The sequence below is a fragment of the Bactrocera neohumeralis genome, chromosome 3 (assembly GCF_024586455.1).
Source record: "Bactrocera neohumeralis isolate Rockhampton chromosome 3, APGP_CSIRO_Bneo_wtdbg2-racon-allhic-juicebox.fasta_v2, whole genome shotgun sequence".
NCBI lineage: Eukaryota > Metazoa > Arthropoda > Insecta > Diptera > Tephritidae > Bactrocera > Bactrocera neohumeralis.
Genome location: NC_065920.1, coordinates 1546934 through 1553478, shown reverse-complemented (window position 1 = coordinate 1553478; position 6545 = coordinate 1546934).

The window sequence follows — 6545 nt, the reverse complement described above, 5'->3', positions numbered from 1 at the left end:
CCACACACATCCTTGATGACTCGGCAAAAATGGGAGAGCTTTTTTTAACTGTAAGTAATTTGGACAACCTCTCAACGGAAATAGGAATGCAGATATATTTAAGGACAAATGAATTAATGCACACCTCTCATGTATGTACATACAATATAAATGTACATTATTTAGACAGAAGCTGAAACGATCTTCAACAATTTTTCAGTTTTCCTAACCCATATTCTTAATGCTCACCCAGTTAACCCGAAAATCCGATTTTCAACATGACTGACTTCGCCGCTATTGACTTTTACTTACCACCACCTCCTGACTCACCGCTCGCGCTAACCTGATTTGCTTTGTTACGCAGTTAATGAGACCATAGATAACAAAATAAACTGTCAACTCGAACCCTAACAAATCAACTAAGTGCCAGTCCATGCGTGCGTGCGTGTGTGTGAAATGAAATCACCAGATACACCACCCAACCCCAGCACACAACACCAGCAGCATCAACAAAGTGGCAAATGAACAAGAATGGCAACAAAGGCAACAACATCGACTGCGAATACAGGCCTAGCGCCGCAATATCTCCATTTATTTGCGTTGCCACACAAGCCAGCCGAAGAAGGGTAAAAATAATGTGCGAAATATCACAAGTTGGCACTATAACGCTGCCGACGGCGAATGGCCGCTGTACGTGCTCAGCGCTGCCGGTTCCGCGTTTCGCGTTGCGCAGCGCTGGCGGGTAAAGCGCCTCCGAAGCTGACGCTGTTTCGCCGGATTAACAACCCTTTCGCCAACGCACACTAGCGCGCACTCACACACACACATACACTCAACTATGTATTTGCCTGTGTGTGTAGCCGATTCATTGCGCTACGCACGAAGGAGCAGAGCGCTCGCTTACGTCCTGCCAACCACTTCCTTGCCCATCAACGCACCCTCCGTCCACACGTCCGCACCGTGTCGCCGGCTGAGGAAATGAGCAATTTATAAAATTGTTACGCTAAATAAATTAAAACTTTTGAAGTATTAGGCGTGAAATTGAGATTTTAAATTTGCCGATTTAAAGTATCGCAGCGGCGTATCGATTTAAAGTGCTCATCTCTGCCCGCAGCGTCAGCGAATGCGAAAACACAATCACCGGCTCAACAAAGTTGAAGAAGACGCAAAAGTAGTGCGAAATAAAACGAATTTAATTACTAACACCGACTCATTAAAGAAGTGTTTTGCCTATACGATTTTGTTGTTGCTGCTGACATGCAATCGACAGGCAGCGAAGATCATCAGATCAGCTACCCCACCTTCTTTCAGCCCCACTGAAATATGAAAGTGCGCCGCACTGCCACCGCCAGCAAACGCACACCATTGCCAACGATGATATGTGCGGATCCACCAATACAATGATACCAATACCTGAGACATGGCATGTGAGCGGAGTTGATTTCATGTGTTATGCTCATAGCCCCAGGCTGGAGCTTCGAACACCAGCTAGAAACCTAATCAAACATTTTCTCACCTCAGCGGTAAGGCCGGCAGCTAATTTCTCATAAATATACATACTCATACGATCATACATCCATACATATATTCATATCACCAGACAAGTATGTGGTATCTCGCACTTCTACACACAAATGCCGCTGTAGCATGCTGCAGACGTTGTCTGTGGCGGCTGACAGTTAATAGTTGCATGTTCTTCCTTCGGCTCCTTTCCATTCAGCCACCGACTGCCAAGAGGGGCGTTATTAGCGTTGAACGTTCTGTCGGTTTGCCAGCCAACGACACCAACTTGTGTATGTGCATCGGTATGTGCACCCGTGCTTGTGCCTTCGCTCTTTTGTTTTAATGCCGAACTCCAGTTGATCTTCTGCCGCCGCCACTTCTTCGGTGCTCACCCTTCTTAGTGGCTGCTATGTGGGCATTCGCCGTAAATCAACCTGTTGCCCTGTACACGAGACGACGACAGGCGATGGAGGCATCATCAGCGGTGCCATCAACATCAACTTAAGCATCAAAATCACGATCAACATAATGATCATCACTTTTTGCTCCGTTTTGTTCCAGTATTTGTTTGTATGATTAGGCAGTGTTGCAAGAAGTGTAATAAAAATGTAAATGATACACATACTTAGGCACACAAACAGCAGTGTAAATTAGATTTGAATAAAAGCCGAAATCCGAAACAAGGTTAATCGATTTTAAATCGATGCTACGATCCATTTCGATCGGCGTTTTCGGTTTATAAGTTTTAGGGCGCTCATTTCTACGTGTGCCTGATATTGCTAGTTGTGAAGCGTTCTTGCGGCTTTCAATTAACTTTCTCTAAGTAGAAGAGTGTTTATTTGATTAGTTGTAATTGTGGTTGTGAAATCGTTTTATTGCACCTTGTTGCGTATAAGTGGTATTTAATGGGCCCACCATGAAGCAGAAGCGCAACGAAAGTCATTTGGACCATTTTTTCTCATGTCAAACATTTCTTCATCTTATTCCCACGATCCATTTTCCATATTCGCGCCAATATTTTACACTTTATTGGCAATGCTTCAAGGACAGAACTGATGCCACCTCATAGATAGACTTCAGAACTATGTGAAGTCTCTAAGAAGCTCAACTGGGTGGTTAATCTCTTCTTAAAAATTAGCAGAAGATTACTGCCATACAATCAGACCGGTCAAAATCAAGTTCTTCAAAATAATCTTTACAATTTACGAAGGGTGCAAACGAAGTTAATGTTTATATTTTGATTTATTGTTATCATCAGCCTCAACAACCGCGCTGTTAGTTCTGCTTTCTCCAGAATGGAAAAGGAAGCGAAGAAAATGGGTCTGGTAGTGAACGATGGCAATACAAAATATATCCTGTCCTCAAACAGACCATCGGCACACTCGCGACTTGGGTCCGGCGAGACTGTTGACAGTCATGACTTTGAAGTCGTAGATAATTTCTATCTTAGACCAGTATTAACAGCAACAACAATTCTACCTCGAAATCCAACGCAGAAGAGATCTTGCCTACAGGTGCTATTTCGGACTGTGTGAGCAATTGAGAAGTAAAGCCGTCTCTCGGCGAACAAATACCAAACTCTATAAGTCGCTCATTATTCCTGTCCTGCTATATGGTGCAGAGGCATGGACGATGACAACACTTGATAAGTCGACGTTCCGAGTTTATGAGAGATAAGTTCTGCGGAATCCCGCAGTCGATGGAACGATGAGCTGTATGAGATAACCGACGACGAATTTAGGGACAGCGGCTACGCTGGCTAGGTCATGTCATCCGAATGAACGAAAACACTCTAGATCTGAAAGTATTCGACACAATACCCGCCGGGGGAAGCAGAGGAAGAGGAAGACCTCCACTCCGTTGGAAAGACCAGGTGGTGAAGGACTTGGCTTCGCTTGGAATCTCCAATTGGCGCCATTGCGAAAAGAAGAACAACTGGCACGCTGTTGTTAACTTGGCTGTAACCGCGTAAGCGGTGTCTACGCCAGTAAAGAAGAAGACATATCAGTTTTACCAAAGAAGAATTCCTCGAGAAAACAGATATAAAAGCTTCGACTCAGATGGAGACTACACACTGCAATGAGGCCACATTTAACACTGTTCTGTAAAAGTTACCAATTTGAAGAGGCCAAAACTCGAATATCGATTTCGAATATAAATAACAGTGATGATTGCTATTTCTGAGTTAACAAAAATAAAAACTATTACACCAAAGGAACACTTAATAAATTTGCATACCAAATCAAACAGAAGATATTCTCGTTACATTTTACTCTGACAGCATTTGCTGCTTCGATAAAATGCCCAGCGGCAACAACCTTTCTGCTCGTCCTGAACAAATCATTTTCCACATCGTTTGCCATGCAGCTCGTAAATAATCTCATGGCAGCGCATTCGAACAAAATCAACAACAGAAAGCGCCTCCTCTGCCACATTTACCCGCAACACATGTCGCGCAAATACATACATATGTACATAGAAGCTGGAATGATTTATTTGCTCGCTTCTTGGCTGGTGTTCCGTTTGAATGACATTTGCGTCTCATTGCATTTGCATTGCAGTAAATTCACTACTTGGCACTTTCGCAACTTAAAGAGGCGCAATAATTACAAACACACAACACAAGGAATGAGGCGCACAAAAAGAAGAAGAAGAGCCAGTCTTCTAGACAAGCCGGCAGGCAAACACCGCCAAGATCACACACCCAACTCGTTACAGCGTCGGAAAACACATACAGTGGTGTAGGAGACGAGGAGACTGGGGGCAGGCACTTTATTGATACTTTCTTCGTTCGGGCCCATGTGAAATGATGAATGGCAAGCGGAAGAAGTGGTGCACATGTTGTAAGTGCACAGAACTGCTCGCTCAGTGCGATATTAATTTGCTAATTTACACGAGAACGAATGCTTTGCGCTTCGAAAAAAGTCAATAGCAACTCATAAAACACGTGAATTCTTATAGCAATGTGATTTTCCTAAGTAGTAAACCTACCACTGGTACTCGCAGCGGCCCAGCCCTACTATTCAACATAGATGTTTAAGTCAAAGTGTCAAATTGACAGACGACACTTTTGTCAGTCACATTAGTCATTTATTTTAATGGTGAGCGAACGTTGTGTCAATCTCAGTTGCTTAAGCAACTCATTCTATTATATTTCACAGCGTCACCCCAAAATGGGTATATATTACACTCAGCCTCCTTGAAAAGATTCCGCTAGACATTTTTATTTGTCATAATTGTCATTGCTGCCAAGGGGAAGTGACAGTTGCTAAATAGTTACGAGCAATTGCGATGCTATTTCTGTCCAAGTGCTCCCTGCTGCCTCAGTTACACGTCCAACGGAGTCGGCGGCATCTAAGAGAACTGATAATTATAATTTCTAAAGACAATGTTTCATCTAAGCGAGAGGAATACCCAACAGCTTCGTGTATGGGAATCAAAGTGAATGTCGATCTAAAAGAATAATTTGTAAAGCAACAAGTCAAATATGGCATAAACGTTTCTACAAAGTGAACTGGATTTAAGCCTTCCCTAGAGAGGTATTGAGGTTTACTCTTGTACATAAAGTCATGGTATCGTTCTCACTTTACGAAGCATCTGACGAAAAAGCGCTAAAGATTTCAATTGCTACAAAGTAATTCGTTGGTCTTACCAAAGTGACCTAAACCCATAAAGTCCCGTATACATACACATGCACCATTTAGCGTAAATAAAAGCCGAATGGAAAGAAATTAGCTTGAGGCTGGCCAAACACAATTTATGGCCAGAGCTTAACTGCTGTACAAACTTTGCATTGGGGCAACTACCTTATTAACACAACGCATATCCAGCAAAAAGCTCGGCTTCAACCAGGATGTCATACGGACTCATAAGACAATTTTACTTTTTATTTATTTGACCTGGAAACAGCTTTCATATAAAGCACTCAACCGGCCGACTTGTGGTCAGCGGTTGGCGTTTTGGAACAGCAAAGCTGTTGTTAAAGCTGAGCTGATCTTCAGCCAGCCCCGAAGTAAGCGAGAGTTATGGCCGTACATTAATACGCTGTCAACACACTCATTTGTAGTAAAAGGCTAAGCCGGAGCCCTGCCGCAATGTTGGGCAGCCAAAAACTAAAAGCGGTAAGCACTGCACCAGGCTACAAGGGCCAACCCTCATGTAAAGGATATCGTGCCAGCAGTCAAATATTTGGCTTATTCAGGTACTTGCTTATCACACAGAGGTCCGTGTGTGTATGTGCTCGCAACCACTAATGATCACCCATATTTTTCGCGCACAAATCATTTGACATTTTTATATGTATTCTACCACTGTTTCGTTTCGAAATTTAAGTTCTTTCCGGAATTCGAAAGCGTCGTAAAACTTCTGCACCAGGTTGCAAGTGTTGATGGGCTTAGCTGTTTGCCCCTGTCGAGTTATTATTGATTAGCTCTTCTTTTTTGCACTTGTTTGGCTGTTATACATCGGTTTTACTTTTGGTTTTTTCTTTGCAGTTTGCTTTATTGCTTATTTTCTTTATTATTTATGGCTAATTTTGCAAATTTTTAAAGATTTTGACTTTGTTTGCATGCGTTGTTCTTACGCTGCCTTCTCCCGTTTTTTTGCCGTCTGTTCAAGTGATTGTTGTAGCTTATGACAGGCACAGCAGGTGGCTAAAACCCAGCTCCGACAGCCTGCTTCGTGTTTTCTCCTACAGTCAACTGTCACTGGCTGCCATCGTTGGCGCTTCGCTGTTGGTTCGGTGCCTACCTGCTTGCTGTTCGACAATTGCCGATTTTGACATTTGTTATTGCTTGCATATTTCCTTTGTTAACCAAAAGAGATTTTAAAATTATTAAACGTGGAGCTGAAGTTGATTAAGTTCCCCGATGTGTCATCAAAAGGCGAATCGATGTTTTCAGAGGAAGATTCTGAATTTGTTTGGAATTTTTGTTGTGGGAAGGTAAATCATAGATAAGTAAGAAGACTCGGTGAACCATATGAGATGCCTTAACCGCTTTTTCAACACTTTTCGGGAGCATTGCTACCCAGTTTGCCCAAAAGTCAACACAAATCCTTCCAAA